The following is a 27,430-nucleotide window of genomic DNA, read 5'->3' on the forward strand; positions in this document are numbered from 1 at the left end:
ACCCAAGGTGGGAAAGAAGAAGAATACAAAATAGCTGACATTTGCTAAGTGGTTATCATATGCCAGGCCCAGATATCAGTGCTTTATATGAATTTTGCGTGAGATATGGACTCCCTCACACCCAGGTGAGAAAGTTCAGTGTAGAGACACTAAGCACCTGGTCGAGGATAACCCCTGCTGGGGAGCTGGTGAGCAGAGGAGTGTGCTTGGAACTCAGTGTGATGGCAAAACTGGTTCTAACCACTCTGTTAGACTATCTCCCATCCTGCCTGAAATAGAAGTTAACCAGGCAAAAAGAATGGTGGAAAGGGAGTACTGGGCAGAGGTAAGACCATGTACAAAGCACAGACCTGGAAGAGAACAGGAAGGAAGAAGAAGTGAGTGGAGAACAGGGGAGCTGGATATGTGGGTGCAGGGAGTTTGGGAGGTGAGGCTGGGAGTGGGGCAGGGTGTGGACAGCCATGTCAGACTCCAGCCCTGCGCAGGAGGAAACCACCTTAGGTGGACACGATCAGACTTGAGTTTTGAAAAGATCAGTTTAGATGTAGGATGGCAAAGACAGATTTCAGGAGATGAATGAAAACTTTGGAATGTTGGGGTCTGGGAGCAAGGGAAGTACTGAGGTAAGTCCTAACTTTCTGACTTGGGCAATTTGGTAGAAAATGATACTGTTTGTTGAGAAGGAACAGTGGGTGATGACCTTTTTTGAAGGAAGAGTTCATGAATTTGTTGTGGGAAGGTTGAGTTTGAGGTGCCTTTCAGACACTCAAGTGGACTTGTCTAGTAGATCATTTTATGTAGTGATCAAGAGCTCAGGAAGAGGTTAGGCTAGGTGGTAGAAATCTGTGAGTCGTCCCAAGGAGAGCTGGTGATAGTGTCCATAGTTGTGGGCTGGATGGTCTAGGGGGAGAGCCCTTGTATCCTCACCCCCTCCTAAGCTTTCTTCTCTTGAACTTGCTCTGGAGGTGTATGTGCCCACCTCCTTGCCATGCTAACTCTCTCTGCAAACTTCAGTCCTTTGTCCCTCCCCCATCAGTCCTGCTTCCTTCATTTGCATCTTCATTTTATATCCCTCCATGAAACCTCCTAAAGTCTACTTCCTTGCTGTCCACCGCTCACCCTTGCCTGTCTTGAATGCTGATTTTCTGTCCTTGGCCCCACTGAAGTTTTTCTTTCAAATGTAGCTGGTGACCTCCTAAGCACTAGATTCAATGGCCCATCTCATCTCATCTTTTCCTTAGCATCTGACTATTGACACTTCCTCCTTTAAACATTCCCCTTCTCTGGGTTTCCTGGTGCTGAGCTCTTGACCCTCCACTTCTTTCTCACTTCTCTTGTCTTCTTCATGGGCTTCTCTTTATGCATCTACCCTATAAATGTAAATATCCTCCAGGAGTGTGTTCATCTTCCTCCTTCTACACCTACCCTTGCTACCTCAGATATCTCATTCAATTCTGTGGACTTAACAGCCCCTCCCTTGTGGATAGCACCAAAATGTATCTTTTTTTTTGTTTAACCAAAATATATCTTGATTGCCAGCTACACCTGAACGTCCAGCTGCTGCCTGAACACCTCCCCTCCATATCCTGCCAGTGTCCCTAACTCTGCATGGCCCAGACAAAATGTTCTCTTTTCAGACAAGTCAGTGGCTGCACCATCTATTTTGGTTGAGTCCCTTTTCTTTTCATTCTCTTTAATACTTTGCTGTGCTCCTCTTTTCAGAGCCTTGTCACCTGCAGCCTGATGGGCCTTTGCTATTGCCTTCTTCCTTACTTCTTGGTCTGAATGAATCCACTGCATTGGCGTTAAGTGAATCACGTATTTAACCCACAATTATCATGCCTCAGCCCCAAATCTTTAATAATCTTGTTGTCGTAGAATTATGTACTGACACTTAACTTTATTTTAAGGACCCTTTCAACATGGTCCTGGTATAGCCTATCATTGTCATCTTCTACTACCTCCTGACACCCAACTTCTGACCCAAGTATGTCAGCCTCTCCTCCAGGCTGTGTGACAGTTGAAGACAGACATCCCTGCCTCAGAATCTCTGTATCACCATCACTTCACACCTGGGATGTAGTAGGTGCTCACTAAAGTTTGTTGGGTGCTTGAAAACAGATTTGCTAATTCCTACAAATGTCTGCTCCTTCCCCATCCTTGTCTTGGCACAGTGGTGTGCTTTCTCCCTGGCAGGACTCCTTCTTTTTGTCTTAAGCAGTGGCATGATATATGTAATAATGCTATTTAAAGATAATATAATATAATATATAAAGATAATAACAATATATATATATTTGTTATTATTTGATCCATGTAGTAAAAATCTCCCCAACCTTCAGGACTCATTTTCAATGACACTTCCTTAATGAAACCATTTCTTAGCCCTTTGATTTAAGAACCATCCACTTGCGGCAACTTCAAAATACCTTTTTGGAAAATGGGGCTCTGTCTTGCTCTGATTTAAAATGTCTCCAGAAGCATCTAAAATGATGTCTTTCCCAGAGCTGGTTTTTAATATCTGTGGACCCGACTTAGGTGAAGTGGTGTGTATGATTGCCAATGTCTTCCATCATAAGTGAAAAACGAGTCAAAGATTGAGAGCTGTGTTGATTTTGCTTCCATAGCCAGAGGGAAAGCAATCATGCTTCTCCCATAGAACCATCAAAAGAAGCAATGTAACCATATGGACCACAACGGGTAGCTGTCTCTGCCACTCAGCTTGGGAATAAATAAAATTAAGGCATTATAAAGGTGGAAACCTGAATATTATGCAAACAGAGGCATGTTTCTTATGGAGCTAATCTCTATGTGATCTTTCGTTCCCAACCCGCTGGCTCTGCTGGATTCCAGTTGCCAACCAAGCCAGGGGCAAGCACATCAAACATATCACAGCCTTATTTCTACCACAGGGGCTGGGAAGGGAGTTTCATAAAATTATACTCTGTTTTCAGAATCCTGTATTTGTGATTTGACATTGATCCACTTCCTCAGTCAGTTAACAGAGAGGGGTATAATTCTCAAATCCTCTTAATTATCCCAGGGACTTACAATGTTTAGGACCCCGTAGGACCTTTCTCCAGGACATGATCCACCCCCTCCCCCTTTTGAAAAATAAACTGAGAGATGGCCAAAATTGTAGGATGAAAAAATAGCCCCGATGAAAGTGTTCTGGACATCTCTCCCAAAGCAGCCACTGAATTACTGGAAAAACATTTATGGGGAGAAACCACAAGGCAGGGGAAGCAGGGTCTAATTCACTCATCAGTAAGTCCATTGTTTCTATCTGGGAATTTTATTTTTCCATGGAAATCCTGAAAAGGCTAAAACATTCAGAGAACCACTTCGGTTCCACAGGGGGTCCCAGAGAGAAGTTGGGGCAGTAAATGAGAGGAAAGCATTTTGTTCTTGGAGGGGGCGGAATCAGGCATGGGGCAGGGCCGCTGGACTCCCGGCAGGTGTGTAGCGGCGAGTGGGTCACTCCTAGACTGAGTTGGGGTTGACTTGTGAGTCAGGAGATCCAAGAATGAGGACCACCAACTCTCAGTGAAAAGCAAATCATTTTATTTCTTTGGTCTCAGGATATTCATTTATAAAATGGCCACAATGATTCCTGGGCCGGCCTACTTCAGGAAGTTGTTACATTGATCCAGACAGAAATGGGGGCGGGGGGTGGGGTGGGAAGGAAGCTAAAGCTGTTATCGAAGCATTTTGAGATCTGAGAATGTTCTAGAAACAAAACATGCTCTTAGGCTCTCCTTTCATTTTGAAAGAGGCAATACCGTTTTCTATTTATTAAGCGCCCCCCAAAATTATTGAGACCTTCAAACGCTCTGAACCCTCAGGCCAGAGCGCGTGTGGACACGTGAATTGACAGCCTGTCTTCTGCAAATTGCAATGGTGGTGAAGAGAGGACCAATTCCAAGACGCTCTTCCTGGGTTTGAAGTCTTTGCCTAAACATGATTATGCAATGTTTTGAGAGTTCGTTTCAAGATTTCTCGAATTGCTTACGAAACATTTTGTTTATTAAGTAATTTTTTTTTAATTGACCAGGCTTTAGTGACTCATGGGTTCATGCTAACATATATATGACATTCAGAATTATGGAATTAGAGGGGGAGAGATCATCTAATTTATCCTCAGGAAAGGAAGTGGGGTGCCAGCAAGTCTAAATGACTTGCCTGGAGCTATAGGATGTCTCCATGGGAAAGCTGGGGTTAAAACCCAAGACTTCAAGCTTGCCAGCTTAGTGTTTTCTCTTTTGAATACATTTTCCATGCATATTTTCATGATATATTCTATTTTCATAGTCAATGCTAAATCCTTGAAAGGAAGTAAGAAAGATTTTTTCCTATGGATTCAAAATAAGAAAAACATTTTATGATAAATTGTGCTTTTAAGGATGTACAGTTCTCTGTAAAATTTATAGCTTATAAAGTGCTTTTTCAAAACATTTAGTCTTTACAACAGTTCAGGTAAAGATTGTTATTAACCTCAGATATGGAAACCACCAAGCAGGAGGAAGTAGGTTGGTCAAGGTTTCTAAAAAATCAAAACTGGGATTCAAGAAAGCTGTTTTTTTTTTTTTTTTAAGATTTTTTAAAAAAGATTTTATTTATTTATTGGATAGACAGAGATAACAAGTTGGCAGAGAGAGAGGAGGAAGCAGGCCCCTGCTGAGCAGAGAGCCTGATGCTATGCGGGTTTGATCCCAGGGTCCTGGGATCATGACCTGAGCTGAAGGCAGAGGCTTTAACCCACTGAACCACCCAGTTACCCCGAAAGCTGGGGTTTCCAATTCTATTCCTGGAGGGTTTTTTTTTGTTTGTTTGTTTAATGCTACGTGGAAGTTGCTATCTACGTGTTTTTAAATATGAGTGGCTATTCGTCATGGAGATGAGATTTCTTCTGCCTCCCCATCTGTGTTTGGATCTAAGCCAAAGCGAGGTTCCCCCCAAATGTATCCCAAAATGTTGACATCTCTGTCACTGTGATGTGCCAACCCACAGTGGATTGAGTTTTCCAGTTCATCAACAAACTTCATTTACTTGAGAAAGACCTGCCTGATTTATCAATAATAGTGGTGATAATAATAATAAGAAGAAGAAAAATTAAATGACTTGACATTGATCAAATATTTATTGTTTCCAGATTCTGTTCTAGGTAGTTTATCAATAGTAGCTGATTTGATTTTTCCCAGTAAGCCTAAGAAGCAGGCACTGTTATTATCTCAGTTTTATAGATGATGAGATTGAGGCACAGAGAGGTCAAGTAACTTGCTCCAGGTGACACAGCTAACAAATGGCTAATATATAAAATTCGCATTTTTATTTTCCTTATTAAAAATGTTCACAATTGTTTTAAAACTTTTTTTTTAAAAGTAAGCTCTACACCCCATATGGTACTTAAGCTCATGACCCTGAGTTCAAGAGTTACATGCTCTTGCTCATAATTTTTATAGAATAACCCTCGCTATTCAATTCTTTGTCTTTAGGTAAAGATGTGGCCCTCTTTTTGAACCAGTTTCTTTGCTGGTTTCTTTGAACCAATTGATCTTGAGGGCTTTACGCTAGTTCTATCAGCAACCCATCACCCCCTTTTATGTCCTACCTTCAACTCTATGGACCCAGGCTGTCCTGTCATACTTTCTTCTACCCTTTCCGGCTCAGCCTTCACCACATTCCAAGGGTTAGACACAAGCCACATATCGTTATCATTTTTATTTATATATAAACATCAGGTGGCTAACCTTTCAAAACATTTTAACTTAGGGAAAGCAAGGAAAGGAAATAACCATTGCTTCTCTCCTCCCTCCCACTAATTTCTTAAAATACTCATTTTTGAACCCTTTATTCAGAGGTAATACAAAATGCTTTACCAAGGAATAGAAAGTCTAAAATCTCACAGTTCCTTCCCTTGCCACAACATGTTTATACAAGCAAAATTAGGTGCAAATGAGTAGAAGGACAACCTGAAATGGGGAAATAGCAAGGTGACGTCACCAATAAAGATCAAGGCTTGTGTACAAGCCTTTGTAGAATAGATAAAGCTCACCGCTGAGGTGATGCTGTTGGAGTGTGTTCTAGGGCACGGTCTTATTTGACATTAAGGTCTTTTTCAGCATCAGCTACTGTATGGCCATCCTCCCTGAAGTATGAGGTCCCAGAAATTCCCTCTATCTGTCATTTGAGGTGCCCAGCTGTGAGTTCAATGGTACATCCTGGTGCAGCTCGGAAGTGAATCATCACAAATTATAACTTTCTTGACTCAGAATCAATGAGTTTTGAAAAACAATTATAGATGTTGAAATTTATACCATTTTACATGTTCAGGTTTTATGAGATGTCTTTACCAAGGCTGGCAATAAACCCAAGTCAAGTTCAAACCATACAGAGTAGATGAATGCTGAAAGAAATAGGAATAATTGTTTACATGTGTATTTGACTTTCCAACCAGAAGGGGTTAAATCCCTGCTTGAGTTGATACATTTTCTCCCTTATGAATTAAGCCCTGAAGTATGTCCACTTCATCATTTTCCTCACACACCTAGCTCTTCCTTTCTTATGCCTTGTCTCCACTTGCCTGCAGACCGATCTCTCCATATTTTGCTTCTGACTCTAAATAACCATGATCACTTATGATGAGAGAGCCTTGGCTAATGAGATGGCTGTGAGATGTTGAGAAAGTTCTGCTTTGCTTATAAAGACATGACTGTCTCTTTTATAATGTGAATTTTATCTTCTGACAAAGAGCATGGATCTCGCATCTTTTTTTTGCTCTGTGTTTTCGCTCAGTGGTTTTTGTTTGTTTGTTTGTTTGTTGTTGTTTTGCTCAGGGGCTTTTGGTTATTATTCAAGGGTGTAATTTTTCAGTCATGGAGAACTGGGTTGAACGTGAGGACGTGGGGCTCGGGGGAAAGGTGAACATTTCTCCCTCCTACTCTGTAAGTGTCCTACGAAACCCTTTCACAGAATGGGGTGGTGAACTGTCTCCTGAAGGAGAGAAAGGTCTCTCTTCACAGCATATAATTAGCCCATGATACCTCCATGCTGGTATTTACCTCATTTTATTCCTTCCTTTCATATGGAATCTTTGTGACTCAGAACTGGCTTCTGTCAAGGAGGAAGGTGTGTGTGTGTGTGTGTGTGTGTGTGTGTGTTGAGTCTGGCACAGACAACTTCCTTTAGCAACTGAAAGGCCTATTAAATGAGGATCATGATGACCTTAACCTGGGTTCTAGTTCTACCAACAACCCAGAGGCAAAGGGTATTACTTGATGTATAATCTCTATTTGAATTTTCTGTCCCCTGTATTTACAGTTTGAGGAAAACAAATCCGGCAATATGTACCCACATTCTATCAAGGATGTAACACAAATGTAAACAAGGTGTCCTTTTAAGTCAATATTTGCAAGGAAAAGCACAGTGTGTTCTTGGTATTATTATGTTACAGAAGGCTTCAAAAATTAGTAAAAACATTGAATTTGTTACATATTTATACAGAAAGTACTATGAAGCACAACAAGAGGAAAGCAGGCATATATTTTAATAAAATCAAATTCATACATGCTCTGATAGGCAAAAAGTTTTGTACTCACATAGATCATGGATGGAGTTTTCGGCCCAGTTTCTTGTGGGGAAAAAGCAGCTTTGGATATTTCACTGGAAAGTAAAATTTTGTCTTTATTGGATTTCCTTTAGATGAAACTAGATAGATGAATAATATATATGTCTCATGCCGGTGAGAGTCCTGTGATTTGTACAGCTGTGACTGAGAGGAGCCAGTGGACACTTGAAGGCAAAGAAATTGGAAAATGAAAGGATAAATGAGTGGAAAATTCCACAACTCAAAATCCCAATGCTCCCTCAAGGACGAGATTGTTACTTGAGAAGGCTCTGTTGAATTTTTGGCATTCTTGCATTATCTCACTTTGAAGATGGAATGTAAATCATGGTGTTCAGCCAGGATCACAATTCTCTGAAGGAGACCCAGATTTGCTGGGACTTTTTGGTGACATCGATTTCCCAAAACTTGAGCGAATAGTTAATGTTTCAAAAGTTCGGGGCATTAAAGATCTCTCCTAGTGGAAAGAGCAGCCTCATTTTGGGGAAGTTTATGGCAAATTTCTTCTCCATGGTCTTCCGACAGAGAACCCGGAAAGAGATCCATTTTTATCTACCAAGATTTTGATGAAATTTGGCCACTTGTAGATTCTACTGCTAATCCTGTGGGGGTAGTGTGCAGAGTTCATTTGCTCTAGAAGTCATGGAGACTGCTGCCAGGTGGGCTCAGTAGGGGCTGGACAAGTACTGGGCACTAGTGGTAAGACGTTCCTCACGTCCTTCACCATGTGCAGAACAGTGTCTCCAATACGTTGGGCACCACTGCTAACAGGCAAAACCTTTGAGTTAAAGTTACTTTTCTGCTTTTCGCTGCCCTATAATTTGATAATTTTCTAAGAGTCGGAGGCATTTTTGAACCCAAACCTAAATTATCAAAGAAACCATCTAATAAACTTAACACCTTCTTATGTGCATATTCACTAAAAAGAAATAGGAGATTGTGTGTTAGGGGGGGAGGGTGTCTGTTTTAAAAATAAAATACTCAGACATCTGGAATTTGAATTTCTCTTCTTCAACTAATTATAGCTTTTGTGTATGAGGCAAAAAGGTCAGCTTCAAGGACACTTAAAAGATCATTTAACATAAAATGCATAAAATTATACAAATAGCAACACATACAGTAGAATTATGACTTAATAGAGACCCATTACTCCTTCAGAACTTACAGATATTACTTACTAGCTGATAATTGTGCATTTCAATGCCAGCTTCAAATTATAAAATTGAGTTTTCTTTAATGGTTTCAATATAGAAAGGACTCTGAGAAAAGGGTCAGTATTCAAAATATGCCTGGTCATTGCTGAAAGAAACTGATGAACTACACCATAGTCTTTTCACTTAGGACAGGATAAGGAGCATATAGGAAGGATTGAGTCACTGACATGGGAGATTCTCTAGAACTTTCAGGGCACTGTCTTCTTTTAGGCTTACATTGGATCCCATTGCGTGGGCTCTGAGGAGACCACTAAAGTGAGGGTTCAGGATATAAGATTTTAATAATGGTTAAGAAAGATTTTCTTAGAAGATGTATCTTCTTGAAGTTTAGACTTCTAACAAAACTCAATCAAAGATTTCCCTTTTATCTAATAAGGCATTCTATAGCTCATGGAATGAAGTGCCTTCAATAAGAGTGAATGTAGCCATTGAGAAGCCCAAACCAATAAGGAAAATATACTGATAGTTTTTAGTAACATTGTTGCTGCATGAATTAGAAAGGTACTTCTCATGAAAAGTCACAGACAGTGATTTTAAGAAGAGAGAATTCGTGTAATTGATTCTGAGGATTCCCATAGGCCCTGAGGAGGAATTGAACAGGTGGCCTTGGCGAGCTCCCAGTGAGGTGCTGTGGAACTTACAGATCATCTCAAATGGACTCATTTCTTGGGACACTAGAGTAGCACTGGATTCCTAATTCTTGAGAGAAGGAGGCTTGTTGGGTCAGTGTGGATCAGTCCACCTCAGATGTAAGAGCTGGGGTGTGAGAGGCAGGATCATGGCACAGACCTGGCCCATGGACCACAGTGGGCAGGTTCCTGAGAGCAAGTGTGCGTGGGACTTACCACACCATGAGAGGTGCTGAATTTAGAAATTACAGCCTCTAAGTTTTATGTCACACACACACACACACACACACACACACACACACACACACACAGAGGTAATCAAAATTCAGGTGGTTTCTTGCATGCTCCAGAGCTGCAGTTAACATAGTTGTAGGAGAAATTGTTGCAATGCCAGGTAATTAAGTTCAAGGAACGTTATCTTCGCATCTCAACACTCTTGTCATATGCTTACCACAAGGTCATTGACATAGTGATGTGATGATCAGGAAATAGTAAATAACATATATGTAGTGAATAAACACGCAAGCTAAAATGCAGGAAAAAAGTAGGAAGCTGAAGGAATGTGGAGTTGGTAGAAAAGATAGACAGAAGGCAATGAAAGATCATTTCAGCCAGAGGGTGCAAAATCCCAGAGGCAACAGAGGGCATTTTCCACTTGGAGAACTGCACTTAGAAGCATATTTATTGGGGTACCCAAGTGGCTCAGTCGGTTAAGCAACAGACTCTTGATCTCAGCTCCGATCTTGATCTCGGGGTCATGAGTTCAGGTCCTGCATTGGGAGACTGAAGAAAACCTAAACCAGCCAGGGAAATGGTTCTTTTGCAAGGCAAATTCCTGGTGCTGCTAATCAAGGAGACTTCTCTTTCTTTACAGAGTGCCCTGCGTGCTCAAATGAGGTATTATGAGAAAAACAAACAAACAAACAAAAAACCTCTTGTGCATGCTCTCCATCTCTTTGTGTGTGGAAAGTTCATTAATTATCTAGACACATGAGATCTCACAGAGCTGGATCAGGTATGGCTGGAATGCTGATCAGGTAGGGTTAGTGTCCTGTGCTACCTCACAGACTTCCTGATGTCCGAGATTATATTTTATCTTCATCTCTTAGATTCAGTTCCTTGACTAGGGCCTACAAGTGGCAGGTGCTCAGTAAGTATTCATTGATTATATCATGGTCTTTGGCAGAAGAATGTGCTCAAATTCTAGGAATTCCTTCTCATGCTGTCTAGTCACTTCTTAATTCTCAGAGTGGAGTGAGGACGACCAGTAGGATAGATTGGAGATAAAGTCTGATTTCTTCTTGAAGCTTGTATTTCTTTGGTATGGAGTGTTTGGAAGTTCTCTGGCATGTGAGACCCCAGAATTATGAAAAAGCCCTCTGAAACTGTACTCCCAAATCTTAACCCTCAATTTTTATTCGATATCTTCTTTATGGTAAATTAATTTTAAACTAACTAATTGTGAGTCAAAGGTTATAGCTGAGGGAGGTAGTAGCCTTGACAGCTATGTCAATTAAGATTCTTCTGTTGCAAATAATGGCACATTTAACTCAAACTAGCTTAAGCAAAGCAAAACTATAGCTTCAGGCCTGGATTTTTATAGGGGCCAAGATGAGGCCAAAGAGAGTTGCTCATGTCAATTTTGGTACCACTTCATCTCAGTTGATTCCTTTCTCAGGCAGTGGATTTGGGTCCTACTTCCTCCGGGTTGATTCCATCCTTCTTTCATGATTGTAAGTTACTATGAAATATAAAAGCTTTCCGAGCTGAAATGCTGCAGGAAAAAAGTCACTGTTGTGATAACCTCTGCTGAAAGTCTCATTGGCTCTAACTGAATCATTAAACCACCCTAAACCTATAATTATGATGCAGAGAATAGGAAATGCTGATTATCTTAGACCTGATCTTATATGAAGTATATGGGCTAGCTTGGAAGGAGGAGTTGTTTATCCAGGAGAAATCTGGGTTCAGTTCCTTGGAGAAGAGTGAATGAATGTCCAGGGACAAATACAGTTGAGGGCATGTGATCTACCATTTTCTCTTTTTGCATCCATGGCAGATGATAATCAATCATGGTACTTTTTTCCAACTGTACTGGGCATGGTTTTGGCAACCTCATCAGATGAACATTGGATTTAATGCAGAAAATGCCTGATAATTCCTTGAGAAAGCTGTGCTTTTCTTCATCAGTAAATTGGGGAAGAAGCAGAGTAAAAGCATTCTATAGTGAGGTGTAAATTGATCAATATTGAGCATTTTTAGTTGCCCCCTCCTTTTTGTTTCTCTCTGTATGTGTTCATTTATTAATAGGAAAGTTTTGTTTATAGATTCTGAGAAACACTCCGGAGTTGTGGAATAGTAATGAGTGTGTTGTTTTCAGGGTGGACATTAAAAGCATTGGAAAACATTCCGTGATTTCAGTGGGCACAGCGTGGCCAAAATAATTATGTATTTTCCTACAAGGAAAAATGCAAAGCATAAACAAATGAAATCAGACTCAAACAGATGGGTTTCTCTCTGGGGCCCAGTGGTCAGGATTTCAGGAATTCTGAGTCTGAACCCTGATTCCGTGCCACTGTTATCCAGGCAACTCGTATGACCATGGAGTCCCAGGAGGTCCATGTCTTCCTGTGCCATCATCCCAAATGCTTCTAGCACTGGCTCACTTAGGCTAGAACTTCCAGAACGAAACATTTAATTTTTGTGAATTTTAAAGCTTTTCTTTCTTTGTGTCTTCTTCAAGTGCCCTTAGGAGGGCCCGTGAAGAAGAGACCATTAAGTTCTACTGGCTATTTACAACTCTTATAGCGCGAATGTTGGATTGTCCTTTGAAGGCAGGTTTTATGATATGGGAAGTGGGAAGAGCATTGGGGGGTGGGGCAGGTGCCAAAAGGGATAAAAGTATCCATAAAGAGGAGGCTGAGTAAGCCACAGACAAATGTTACTTCTCACTTTATTATGGGGTCTTAGCTGTAGCCTTGAGGATGCAATCTGAGAGTCTCTAAATTTCAGTGTGTTCATTCTGTCCATCCCACATTAATTTAACAGACATTTATTGAGTGCTACGTTCAAGGCACTGAAGGGAATACAGATGTAATTTCTGACTAAGGAATCTTAATAACCTAGTTGTATAAGATGGAAAAATAGTAATGTTGCATTGTCTGACATAGTGTTTCAAAAGTTTTCAAGGTTATGATCCTAAAGTTACTCTATAATTATTTGTACTCTCTAGTCTAGAAAAGTATGTTATTTTCTCAGTCACAAAATGTACTTTCTCAAAAATTCTTTGGTAGCTTAACAAGTAAGCCAATATGGTAATGTGAAGGCATTTCACTTTGTCTATAGTGTATTTGTACCGTTGTCCTTATGAATCTCTACTTCTCTTTCCCTCTCTTTCCTCTTCTGCCCATCTCTCTCCAAGCCCCATCCTCTTTTCTCCCCCTTCTCCTCTGTGTTATCTTCTTTCTCTTCTTCCTTCTCTCAACCCTCCCTCTGTCTGTCTGTCTCTCTCTTTCTCTCTCTCTCTCTCTATATATATATAAAACCTCTTCTCTTTCCCTCTTTAATCCTACTTTCTTCTCTGTTCCTCCTCCTCTTCCTCCTTCTTTCTCTTCTTCTCTCTCCTTCCTGCCCTCCCCTGTCTCTCCCTCTCCTTCTATCTCTTCTCCTTTCTCCCTCCCTCAGCTTTGCTTCTTTTGTAATTCAATCTCATTACCCCGCTGTGGTGAGGAAAAGGAGGAATTTGACAGCAGGTAGCTCTATGTTTACACCAACTCAGGCCCTGACCCTACTGAGGAAGATGGCATCTCCACTCCTGCAGTATCCATCTATAAGTTATCTCAGTTTACCCCGCTTGGGGTGTGTCCATATTCCGGGGTCAGTCTCCCAGGCCAAGAGGATGAATACCATGATGTAACCCATCTGGACTGTCGCCTTACTCTGCGGCTGGGGCCATAGTCACTGGGTTTGGCAGTTCCACCAAGGCTAAGTGGAGGTGAGGAGAGTGCTTCCCCCAACGATGTGGGAGTTATTATCAGAAGAAATTGAGGGAAGGGATTCTGAGTAAGAAAAAGCAAAACTAAAGCAAACCAGAGTAAATGGCAATATCTACCGTGTCTAGCAGACACTTATTTTTAAGGCTATATATCAAAAGAAATTCCTTTAAATTCTAAGCAACTTTTTTTTCAGTTTGTTTATTTTTTTAAATTAACATATAATGTATTATTTGCCCCAGGAGTACAGTGAATCATCAGTCTTACACAGTTCACAGCACTCACCATAGCACATACCGTCCCCAAAGCCCATAACCCAACCACCCTATCCGTCCCATCCCCCTCCTTCCCAGCAACTCTCAGTTTGTTTCCTGAAATAAAGTTACTCACCAGTTTAAACACTGCCTATATTCCTAACACTGTCCTACTTAAAACCTCACATCAGACCTACATTATAGGTGCTACAGTTATTCCCATTTTGCAGATGAGGAACAAGAGATGTGGAAAAATTAAGGAACACAAACTCTCAAAGGAGGAATTAGGATTCAAACCCCAGTACTTGCTTGGCTCCAGAGTCTCTACTCTTAATTACAGCCAATATGCACCCCCCCCCCCCAAGGCAGCTAATTTTCCTTCCCCGATGCCATTACAGTACCTTGCAATTTTACTACCATACCACTTGTCTCTGTGGCTTTCTTCCCCACTGAAATTGAATATTCTGGACAGCAGAGGCACTTTTTCAGGATAAAATTCATGGAAGATAAGCTAAAGCCCGGGAACATTTATTTTCACGCAGCCCTGATAAATTGACACTGAATTCATCATTATCTCCTAGTGAAGGGAGTAGCTAACATGTTATTTAACAGCTAGGGTCTAAATCATTCACTCTGATATAAAGAACAGGATGGTATAGTATCATAAAAAATCAGTTTGTGAAAGCTGTCACAGAGCATTTAGAGACCAAGAGAAAAAAATGAAAGGGTCAGTTCAATTCAACTCAACAAATATTTATGGAGTATATATTTTGTGCCAGGATCACCAGATTAAATTATAAACATACCAGGAAGAAAATAATAAAATGATCAATGGATATACATTTGACAAAGTAGGGATGTGCTAAATAAGTTCAGTGTAAGTTAAGTTCAGATAAGCGAAATATACATTGAGACTTGGAGTAGTGCTAGGAAGTGGGGGAGCTGACCACCCCTCCAGGGTGGTACAGATCGTCATGCCTCCATTACACAGGCTTGCTCCTAACCTTTCAGAAGTGACACAGTAATAATACCTTGTGTTTTCCTAGGGCCATTCAGTCAACAAAATGCTTTCACTGTCTCTCTTGATCCTGCATAACTGCTCTGTAGGATTGGCCAGGAGAATCAGTATCATCCCCAGGGGACAAGGGAGATCTAGGGAAGTGAAGTGTTCCACCCAGTGTCACACGGTCCATCAAACATTGCGCTAGGACTGCAGTTGAGCTTTTCTAAAAGCAAGACAGGCATGTTCCCCCACTGCATCTCTGCAACGGGTCTCCTCAATAGTGGAGTGGGGGAGGGCTGACTTCTGGGTGCCCTTCTGCCTTGGCCTACACTGGATTGGTCTGCCCAGGTCTCTCATCACTGGTTCCCAATCTTCCCAATCTTCCCAGGCTTTCCAAGTGCAGGTACCTTTCAAGGCAGTGAAGCTCAAAGTTCATGACTCATCACAGTCCCCTAAGAGAACTTTAATATCCCTTCTAACGCTTCCACACACACTCACACACACACACACACACACAGGGTCCTAGTCCCAATCCTTTCTTGATTTCTGTTAACACTTCGACATTGTTGCAGGCTAGGTTATGTCTCTGAGACATAGTTAGCATGGCAAAAGTTTATTGAGGAGGGGTCTCTGTGAAAGGAAAAGAAGGGGAGGTGGGATCAGGCACAGGGAGCCATCACCCAGCGCGCTCACCTGACAAAGAGCCGGCCAGCCTAATGGTGCCTCTGGGAACAAAGAAGACCAGCTGGTAGGCTACACATTGGATGGAAATGGCCAGGCCCTGTACTACTGGGCTGCTCAGTTGTCTGGGGTGCCTCCTAAGAGGAGTATGACCTTGGCTTGAAAATGGAGTGAGCTACCTTGGAGGCTGCCAGCTCACCCAGTCCTTGCAGCCGGGCGGAGAGTCCTTTCTGGACTCTCTGGAAGAGAAGGATCTGGAAGGGGGGATCTGAGCTGCACATCCCTGTCTGTGCCAACAGCTGCTTTAGCATGCTGATTTATGTTCATAATTTAATAGTTTTATGTCTTTAGTTCTTATCTCACTAACTAGAGTGTAACATTATTAAAAGTCAGGGCCTAAAAAAAAAAAAAAAAGTCAAGGCCTTACGACAACAACAAAATCCCAAACAAAGTAATATATGCTAAGAAGGAAAAAAAAAAAAGAGTCTGGGTGTTTTATGGATTTTTTAAACCCCTTCTATAAAGCCACACATTGGATTTCCCATTAGGTCACCAACTGAATTGAGGAACAAAATACCTGCGGGCCTCTGGAATAAAGAATATGACCATCTTCAAAGCATTCACAGAAGAGAGATAAAGAAATATTACCTCTCTTGGAGAAACTTGACAAGATGGAACTAAGAATAAATAATAAACATGAGCTTTGTTTAAAATGTAAGTTTTCAAACTTGTTGGTGTGTGAGATTATAAATATTTAATGTACTAGTGGAAACAAATTCTCGAGGTTTATACTTGGGAAGATGAATACGTCCAGGCCAGTCACAACTCCTGGATTTAGATCTGATTCACTAAGAGGCGCAGTCTTACAAAAGAATCTGGCTTTCTGTCCTTGGGTGACAGGCTGGTCTTGATCTAGGTCATGAAGCCCTCACACAGCTGCCTCTCAACACTTCTGAAGGGCTCTCTAGCTCAGGGAATGAACTTCGAGACCGATTGGTGCCATCAGGAGGACCTCTTTGCAGGAGATGGGGATTGGGGTATCTGTGGACCTGATACTCCCTATTATCCCTTCGTGGCTTGTCTGCATCCTAGAGGCTTCTTGTCGTTATCTAGGAGCAATAGCTAAAGCCATCATTCCTCCTTACTTCATTTTGACATGACCGGCTGAAATGCAAAAGCTTTCAGATATGTTTCCTCAGTGGCAAAATACACTTGATACACACAACTATCCTTTAAAAAACAGTTTTTGGAGCACACACAGCTGACTTCCATTTTTGGCATAGAGAGGCAACACTAAAATGACTAATCTCACTAAGTATTACAATAAAAGTGCTGACGAAACCTTAACTATATTCCTCACATCTTTAGTAGCCTTGTAATTACAGATCTAGTTTAAAACCCCCCCAGCAAGTTCGAGGGCACATTTAATGACTATCTGCCTTTATCATCTCCTTCCTTCCCATAGGAGCGTTCACTTCTCTGCCCTGAGAAGGTAAATGTGTTTTTGAATAAAACTTTTTCATCTAGTATGATTTCTATGACTCTTGAAGGTAGTCTGGAGGATAATCAAGAGTGGTTGGTCAGAACTGGGGCTTGAGCCCCTTAGTGAATATTAAGCTGCCGTCCATACTTCATGAAAGCATCAACCTGTCTTCATTTTTGTCTTTTCCTGCCCAAATGGACAAGCTTCCTGGGTTGTATACTGATGAAAGGAGTCTAACAATAAAAACCATCCCTGGGAAATTATCTGAGAAAATGTTAATTTTAAACAATGTTTAGGGTCAACAAGGGGATATGTTGAGGGAGGATTAAAAAGAAATCAGATGGATCTATTGTTCAGTGTATTTGAAATTGTTCTTCAGAGGGTCATCCCTGCTGTAGGTGATTTTGCAGGTGTAGCTGCCTTTCCTAACACGCTTTTAATTCCACAGTTCCTTCCTTCCTTTTTTTTTCTTTTAAAAATTTTATTTATTTATTTGAGAGCGCCAGTAGGAGTGGCGGGGGGGGGGGGGGGGGTGTTGGCAGGGGGGGGGGGGGGGGGGGGGGGGGGGGGGGGGGTTGGTATCAGGGGGGGGAGGGGCAAGGGGACAGAATCGTGAGATTTGTGACCTGAGCCAAAATCAAGAGTCCCCCCAAACTTAACCAGAACAAGCCACCCAGGCACCCCCACATTCCCTTTCAAAAGCCCGCAGCGAGCAGGGGATGAGGCCTGGACCTGTCTGATGTCCTTGGGGACCCACCCATGGGGTACTGGGAGTGGAGAGCAGTATCTGTGGTTGCTTCCACAATTCTCAATGGCACTTTGGACATCCCTGTCGGTTCGTGGTGCTGGGATACCGATCACTCTCAGGAGAGCCTCTGGAGGCCTGAGAGCGCACGCCGGCAGGTAGCAGTGACATGGCTTCATCCTGCCTTGTCAGATCATACCAGAGACAAATCCTGGGGATGCGTAGTACAGACTTGGAATCACCTCCACTAGACTTAGATGCTGGGTGGGCCCCTGGAAAAGTGCATGACCTTGGGTAATTTACTTCACCTCTCAAGGTGTCGGTTTTCCTACATGTGAAACAGGGATAATAATATTACATCATAGGGCTGAAATGAGAAGAAGCGAGACAATGGGCGTGAAGCTCTTAGCACACGGCCTGGCATGAAAGAGAGTGTTCAGGACATAATGGCTATGTTCTCTACTGTTACAGACAAGCTAACAGGAGACTCCCATGGTAATGCAGCATGTCTGGAGAGATCGTTTTAGACCGCGGCGTCTATTTGGAGGAGACTGTTTCTGTCAAGATTCTTTTGGTTGCAAAGAAACAAAGCCTGTTCGAGCTGGTTCCAGTCAGAAAGGGTGTGAATGAGAGTTTATAGAAGAATCTCACAGGACACATATGAAAGGTGAAGGCCAGCTCACAGGTGTTGCTGGGGCTGGGGCACACGACAGGGTGTAGACGTGGCCTTCTGGTCAGGGCTTTTGCCCACACTTCGGCTCCCTCTTCTTCTGTCTTGGCCAGATTCCTTTGCTTACTCATCTTTTCTGTGGCTCCTGTGGCTTCCCCGTCACCATGGATTGTGACTGGCTTGTGTATTCGAATGCGCCATCTAGGAGAGAAATTGGACCGGCCCACTTCATTCGTTTGAGGCGGACCACCTGAGTCCTGGGCCATTGCCCACCCAATCTGTTGGCTCCTTTTTGGCTCAGCTATTCACCCATGATCCAATCAGTGGTGGCCTCTGTGGTTAAGATCACGGGGAAGGTGAGAGCTGTCTGTCAGGCAGCAAGCAGAACAGGTTTTCTAGAAAAGAGTTGGAACAGCTTGTCTGAGAGGTGCAGACCCTACTACTAGCAGTTTTGCTCCTTGAGCTTGACCACGGAGAAATTGGAAAGACCTGAAACCTGGGGGTCCCTCCTCCTCTCTCCCTAAATGTGGCTGGGGTCAAGAGAGTTGCTCAGTGAAAAAAACCTCTCTGCATCTGTGCCTTCCAAGGTAGTAGGTCAGAATGGGAGTGGGGGTGGGGGCTGTTCTGGCTTTTTCCATGAGCAAGGAAGAGCAAGTAAAAGCCCAGGAGTACCAATGGGAGCCAGGTTGGGGTGGGCAGGGGGGCTGAGTCAGAGAGGGTGGGCTTGTTCAGAGCTGTGACCCCTGGGGAGGGCAGAGAAAGCGGGTGGGGGAGGTCCTCAGGGCTCAGGGAAATGGCTGACCCAACAGAGAGAAGGCTTTTTCTAAATTCCTCTGGCCCAGAGCCCCAGGGGCCTGGTTTTTCTCTCAGTGCTGGCAAGCGAGGTGGCTGTTTATTGGAGGAGCTGTGGACTGCAGGCGGCCGCTGAGCTCTCTCTAGAGAACTGGACCAGGGCCTCATGTTAGTGAGGGTGAGGTTCCTCCGCTTAGCAAATTTTGGGCCAAACAGCTAGTTCTCCACATTCTCTGGAGGGGTGGTCTGGAGCCAGCGGCTACGGCAAAATACACGGGAAGTCTCTTGCTGTGGAGAGAGCTGGTTTGGGGCTTCGCTCTTGAACTAACTGACACAGCTAGTAGTCCTCACTCCTGGTTGTGGCCAAAGTCTCCACATTTTCACTTTGGTCCGGAGAGGTAGTGGTTGGTTGGATTATGCATAGGTCTCCCACTCTCATTTAGTTGTAGTTGCTTTTCGGCAAAATAATGTGACCCACAGGTCAAGCGGATGGGAAGAAGAGAAGGTCTCTTTAGTAACTGATTGCCTTTGGCCAAAAGCAACAGCAGTTCGGGTACGGATCAGTGCCCTGATACCCCTCACAGAGAAGGGAGAGGGTGGTGATCAGAGCACAATGAGGGGAAGTCCAGGAGAAGGAGTCACTGGCAGATGGAAGTGATGATCATTAAAGTATCAACAATAATAATAGATTCCATTTCGTTAGCTCCAATTAAGTATCAGGCACTCTGCCTACATTTATTTCTCCCCAGGCCCTGGAAAGTATCTAGAGAAATGTCTGTTGTACAGATGAGGGATTCAGAGGCCAAGTCCATACAGCAGCTGAATTGGAGTCTGAGCCCAGGTCTGTCTGGGCTCAGAAATTGAGACCAGGAGGTCAAGGAGGACTGGTGGGAATTTCACCCTGACCATGATAAAGGGCACAAATCATAAGCCAAGAATGGGATTTTACTTTGAGATCTAGATGGAGAGAGGGAAGGAAGACAAGTAATTAAGTTGGCTAGAAAAGAAGAAGAAGGCAAAGAGTGGGTCGCCACAGTGAAGGGCTTGGACATAATAGTTTTCCAAATGGAAAGTTCAGGTCATCTGGGCTGGCAGGGTAGAAAGCATCAAGGATAGAGGAGGTTGGGGACTCCTCTGCTGGGGGTGGAGCGGGGGAGATAGAAAGCTTGGCTGGGGGGTACAGAGAAGAGGAGGAATAAAAAATTCCTTCTACTCTTTCCAAGATTGCTTCAATTCCAGAAGAGTGGAAATGAGCATTCTGTAACAGTGCAAAAGAAAGATGACCTAGTATCGCTTGGGCATTTTTGCCAAAGCTAAAGAGCAATGTATAGGTCTTCACCAATATTCAAGTGACTAGAAATATTCTGGATGGGACTATGTTTCTTCAAAAAGCTCTGGGTAGGTGCACAAGCTCAGTGCCATATACAACAGCTGACACAGCCACCACTCACAACCCTCCCAGCTCCCCTGCTCTACTCCCTTGAGCAACAATGCTAACAGCTAATCTACTGAGACAGGCAACTCTAATGGCGTAGGCCAGGAGCTAATCCATGAGTGGATTTTCGAAAAGTCAATTCTTCTCTTTTGGGCACTTAATATTTTCAATGAAGAATTATAGGAATTGTGTCAAAAAAGTTTCTTTTTTTTAAAGATTTTATTTATTTGACAGACAGAGATCACAAGTAGGCAGAGAGGCAGGCAGAGAGAGAGGGGAAGCAGGCTCCCTGCTGAGCAGAGAGCTCGATGCGGGGCTCGATCCCAGGACCCTGAGATCAGGACCTTAGCTGAAGGCAGAGGCTTAACCCACTGAGTCACCCGGGCACCCCTCAAAAAAATTTCTAGAGACATTTCTGTGTTTTGCTGATAAAGTGGGAAAAGCTCTAACTTTCCTACTTGTGTATCTTCTCTGCGATGGTTTCCACAGCAGAGAAGTCTCCCTATTAAGAGACACAGTAAGTGAGGAGAGCTTGAGGACAGAAGTTTTCATTGTAAAGAGTGATGTCTTATTTCAGAGAATATCAACAAAATCCTAAATTATTTTAATTATTTGTAATAAGAGAGCATCAGTATATGACCAGAACCCTGTCAATTGTATGCTACACAATGTGCCAATTCCCTGTATGATTCCAGAGATGAGATTATTGAGATGTGGAACACAGTAGGAAGGTGAAATGGATCATTTCCCAGACAGTGTTCTGGAGAAATTATTCACAAGGGAATTTCCTTGAAAGGAGGGTATCATAACTAAAGAAGTTTGGGTACTGCTGCATGTAAAAGGTCATCTTTTAGAGGTTCATTATGTACATTAGCTTATTAAAGAAAATCTGTTTAAGTTTGTTTAACCCAGCATTTTCCAATCACATTAGACTAGGAAAATATCTGTCACCAAATGCTTATCACGCTCTGCAGTGCTAGTGTTCTATCTGGCAGTGGACCGTGTGCCTACCCTTGGCTTTGTAAAGAACCACTGGGAAATATTGCATATATTATATAACACAATTCATATAGATGTATAATTGTATACATGGATGTATACATGTATATCTTGTATATATATATTGTATGCAATGGTATGTAATATGTATTTCTGTTCCTTTTAAAGAATGTATTAATTTACACTGTAGGTATTGTTTCATTATTATTGCATGGAATATGTCCTGTAAAACAGTCTTTGCTAATTTGATAGACAAAACAAAATATCTCATGATTTTGGTGTGCGTTTTTTTTGTTTAGCATAGGAAATATGAATACATATGACTATCATTTGCTTTTTTTTTTTTTTTTGGTGCTCCTTCTTACTTTTTTTTTAAATTGTATTTTTTCAGTGTTCTAAGATTCATTGTTTATGCACCACACCCAGTGTTCCATGCAATACGTGCCCTCCTTAATACCCACCATCAGGTTCACCTACCCCCCACCTGCACAAAGCCCTCTGTTTCTCAGAGTCCATAGTTTCTCATGGTTTGTCTGCTCCTTCTTATTTTTAAGAGATTTTGCCTTGGGAAAAATGTCACATCTCCAATTTTGACAATTACCAGTTTGGGGGATTAAATTCTTTTTTTTTTTTTTTTTTTAAAAGATTTTATTTATTTACTTGACAGACAGAGACCACAAGTAAGCAGAGAGGCAGGCAGACAGAGAGGAGGAAGCAGGCTCCCCGCCGAGCAGAGAACCGGATGTGGGGCTCGATCCCAGGATGCTGGGATCACGACCCGAGCCGAAGGCAGAGGCTTTAACCCACTGAGCCACCCAGGCGCCCCGGGGGATTAAATTCTTTATCCCCCATTCTGGATGTGGCCCTTTTGTTTATAGTGGTGTAATACATGCCTCAACATTTCTTTTATAATTATATCATAGAGATGGAGAGGAGCAAGTTGTCCCAACTTAGCAGAAAGAAAATAAACGCATTTTCTGAAGTGTCAAAATACCTGAAATCAGTCCCATAGATTGTGGAAAAAATAAGCCACAGGTCTGTGTATGCTGGGGCAACTTTAAAAAATCAATTTCATGGAGACCTACCATTAACACCTTGTATGACCTGAACATTTCAGTTGTGTTATGATTGCATACAACTTTGAGGGGTTGATTCAACTTGAAAGTCTTTCTACCCATTCTTTTTTTTTTCTTAAGATTCTTTTGAAAAAAAGATTTATTTATTTATTTTTAGAGAGCAAGAGAGATGGAGAGAGGGGCAGAGGGAGGCAGAGAGAAGCACCAACAGGGTTCCTGCTGAGCGCAGGAGCTGAAGTGCAGTGCTGGCCTTGATTCCACCACCCTGAGATCATGACATGAACTGAAACCAATACTCAGACACTTAACTGATTGAGAACCCCCCACTCCAGGTACTCCTCTTTCTACCATTATTAAAATCAGTACAGTACCTTATGATTCTGGTGAAAATTATGGAATACTATGAAAATTAAATAAGGAAAAAACTACCAAGTACAGTGATGGTACATAGGTAGACAGACAATTTCCTTTTCTTTTTGCCACTGGCTCTACAGTTCTTCAGTTTTCATAGGTGGCATAGTATAAAGCTAAATAGTTACTAGAACCCAAGAAACTGGGGGGAGTGTAGTCATATAGCACAAAGCTAATACAAATTCAGTCCTTTTTGAAATGCTTAAGAAATCTATAATGTATAGAGAATGAAATAATAAGCATCCAGGACATACTGTTCAGCTTAAGAAACAAAACTTTATAAATATGGTGAAGGCTCACCAATCTCTTATCACTTTCAACTACTCCCCTGAGATCACCACCACTCCAGGAATCACCATCTTGAATAAAATGTTCATCTTCTCCTGCATGACTTTATACTTACTTATAATTTCCATTTTTATATACATATGAAAAACATATAGTACTATTTTGAGTATCTTCAAACTTTATGTAAATGGTGGTATCCTTGTGTATGTCCTTCTAAAATTTGCTTTCTTCTTTTCAACATTATATTTGGGTAATTATGTAGCTCTAGTTCACTTTTAATTTTGTATCATCTTCCACTCTATGACTGTATCAAAATTAATAAAATTACCCACTTCTCTATAAATGGATATCTAAATTGTTTCTTCTCTCTTTTTTCCGTTTCATTTGTCTTTTTCCCTTTTCATCCATTTATCCCTCCCTCCTCTTTTTTCCACCTTTCCTTTCTCTTTTTTTTAATTAATTTTTTATTTTTTATAAACATATATTTTTATCCCCAGGGGTACAGGTCTGTGAATCGCCAGGTTTACACACTTCACAGCACTCAACAAAGCACATACCCTCACCAATGTCCATAATACCACCACCCTCTCCTGGCCCCTCTCCCCCACCCCTGCAATCCTCAGTTTGTTTTGTGAGATTAAGAGTCTCTGATAGTTTGTCTCCCTCCCGATTCCTTTCTCTTTTTTATTTTTATTTTCTATTACAGTGTGCCAATGAACATTCCCATAATTGTCATCTGGGGATCATGTGGGAGAATTTCTCGAAGCTAGCATTTCCTAAACTTTTTGGTTTCAGGGTCCGTTACACTCCTAAAAGTTATTAAGGACCCCAAAGATCTTTCTTTATGTGAGTTATGTCTATTAGTATTTATTATGTTGTAAATTAAACCTGATAAATTTAAATACCCTTTATTAGTCCACTTAAAATAATGTGATAAACACATTATATGTTAGCATAAATAACAATTATTTTAATAAAAATAAAATAGTATAAAGTATATTATGGAATAACTACATTTTACAAAAGTAAGAAAAAATTAATGTGAAGAGTAACATTACTTTATATTTTTATAAATCTTCATAATAGAAGGCAGCTGGATGTTCATATCTACTCCTGCTTTACTCAAGTCTGATATCATTGGTCATGCAGCCTCTAGAAAATTCCATCGTATACTTGTGAAAGTCAAAAGGGCAAATAACATTGTAGTATTGTTATAAAAATAGTTTTGACTTTGTGGCTCTACTGAAAGAATCTTAGGGACCCTCAGGAATTTCTGGACTACATTTTGAAAACCACTGTTCTGAGCCAATGGCTTTCAAACATTTTTGACCGTGACTTCTAATAAGAAATAAATTTTGTACACCATGCCCAGAATATCCATACATATATAAGTATACATCCACCTGAATATTTGTAACTGAAACAAAAGTTTCACAAAACTAAACTTTTACTATTTCCAACACACTATGACATATATTATTCTTTTTATTTTGCCTTACCTCATTACAAAAAAAAAAAGTTGGTTGTGGTTTACTAACTTGACTTCACATGTATTCAGACCTACCATTTCAAAATCACTGCTTTAGAGAGATTATATTTAGAAGTGTAATTTTGTTATCTATGGTATACTTTCCAAAGTGGTTATACCGATTTATGCTCCTTTTCGACACAGTATAAGACTCAGCTTTCTACATCATTGCCAATGGAAATTGGAATTGTCAGACTTTTAAACTTCTTCTAATCTGTAAGGTGTCAGGTTTTAATTTGGATTTCCTTGATGGCTAGTTCACAGATCTTATAAAACTGTCTGCTCATACTCTTTGTTCATTTTTTTAAAAAAAGATTTTATTTATTTATTTGACAGAGAGATATCACAGGTAGGGAGAGAGGCAGGCAGAGAGGGGGGGGGGGAAACTGGCTCCCTGCTGAGCAGAGTCCGATTTAGAGTTCAATCCCAGGACCCTGGCACCATGACCTGAGCCGAAGGCAGGGGTTTTAACCCACTGAGCCCGCCAGGCACCCCTCTTTGTTCATTTTTAAATCTAGTTATTTTTAAAAATTTTTTCTTTTTCTTTGATATATAAAAATGCTTTATTCAGGATACAAATCAAGTGCCAGCTTTATGCTTTGTAAATATTTTCTCCCAGTTGGGGTTTATTTATTTATTTACTAGCATAAATATAATATTATATTATATAAATATAATACTAGCATATTTACTGTTCATACTATCTTTTTTGCTTCGATATTTTCTGTTTGAATGCATTCATGTTATCTGTCTTCTATTTTATGGTTTGTGCTCTTGTGTCTTGACACACAGAGAGTCAAGCAAAATGAAGAACAGAAATATGTTCCAAATGAAAAAACAAGATAAAGTCTTAGAAAAAAAAGCCTTAATGAATGGAGATAAGTAAAATACCTTATAAAGAGCTCAAGTAATGGTCATAAAGATACTGAACTGGGGAGAAGAATGGATGAACAGAGTGAGAACTTCAACAAAGAGGTGGAAAATATAAGAAAGTACCAGTTATAAGTTTCAGAGCTGAAAAATATAATAAGAGTCTGAAAAATACACTATGGGATTCAATAGCAGACTTGATGAAGCAGAAGAAAAGATAATCAATTTGAAGACAAGGCAGTGGAACTCACCCATTTAGAGCAACAACAACAACAAAGGACTTTTAAAAAGTGGAGATAGTATAAAGGAATTATGGGTCAACATCAAATGGATTAATATTTGCAACTTGGGGCTCCCAGATGGAGGAGAGAGAGAGAGAGAGATAGAGAGAGAGAGAGAAAGGAGCAGAATTCTTATTTGAAGAAATAATGGCTGAAAATATCCCAAACTTGGGGAAGGAAGTAGTCATTTGGAAGTCTGAAAACCAAACAGGATGAATTTAAAGATAACCATGCCAAGACACACTGAAGTGTCAAAAGTTAAATACAAAAATATTAAAGGCAGCAAGAGAAAAACAACTTGTTTTTTACATACAAGAGGAACACCTGTAAGACAACTAGCAGATTTTTCAGTGCACACTTTGGAGTCAAGAAGATGGTGGCACAATATATTCAAAGTACTGAAAGAAAAAAAAGCCAACCAAGAATATTCTACCTAGTCAAGTAATCATTCAGAACTAAAGGAGGGATAAAAATTATTCCAGACAAGCAAAAGTTAAAGGTGTGGATCACCACTTAGCCATATGTACAAGAAATATTAAAGGGACATCTTTAAGTTGAAAAGAAGGAGCACTAATTAGTAACAAGAGTATATATGAAAGGATAAATCTCACTGGAACAGTAAAGGTAGTAGCAAAGGTAGTGGGTTAATTATAAAGCCAGTATGAAGGTTAAAAGACAAAAATAGTAAAAATAATTGACTTCAAATATTAAGGGATACATGGCTAAAAATAGGTAAAATGTGTCATCAAAAACATAAAGCATGGAGAGAGAGTAAAAATGTTGAGCTTTAGAATGGGCTCAAACATAAGTTATTTTCAAGTTAAGACAGACTGTTAGAGATATAAATTGTTATGTGGAATCCTTGTGGTAATTACAAAGAAAAAACCTATAGCAAATATACAAAAGATAAAGAGAATGGAATATAGGGATACCACTAATGAAAATCACCCAACCATAAAGGAAGAGAGCAAGAAAAGAAGAAAGAGGGGCACCTGGGTGGCTCAGTTGGTTAAGCGACTGCCTTTGGCTCAGGTCATGATCCTGGAGTCCCAGGATCAAGTCCCACATCGGGACTGACCTCTCTCCTCTCATGCTCTCACTCTCTCTCTCAAATAAATAAATAAAGTCTTAAAAAAAAAAAAGAAAAGAAAAGAAGAAAGAAACAGAGAACTACAAAAACATATAGAAAACAATTAACTAAATGACAATAAGCACATACCTATTAATGCTAATTTTTTAAAATTTATTTTTTATTATATTTATTTTTGGCATAACAGTATTCATTATTTTTTCACCACACCCAGTGCTCCATGCAATCTGTGCCCTCTATAATACCCACCACCTGGTACCCCAACCTCCCACCCACCCGCCAATTCAAACCCCTCAGATTGTTTTTTAGAGTCCATATTCTCTCATGGTTCATCTCCCCTTCCAATTTCCCCCAACTCCCTTCTC

The sequence above is a fragment of the Mustela nigripes genome, chromosome 6 (assembly GCF_022355385.1).
Source record: "Mustela nigripes isolate SB6536 chromosome 6, MUSNIG.SB6536, whole genome shotgun sequence".
In the NCBI taxonomy this organism is placed as follows: Eukaryota; Metazoa; Chordata; class Mammalia; order Carnivora; family Mustelidae; genus Mustela; species Mustela nigripes.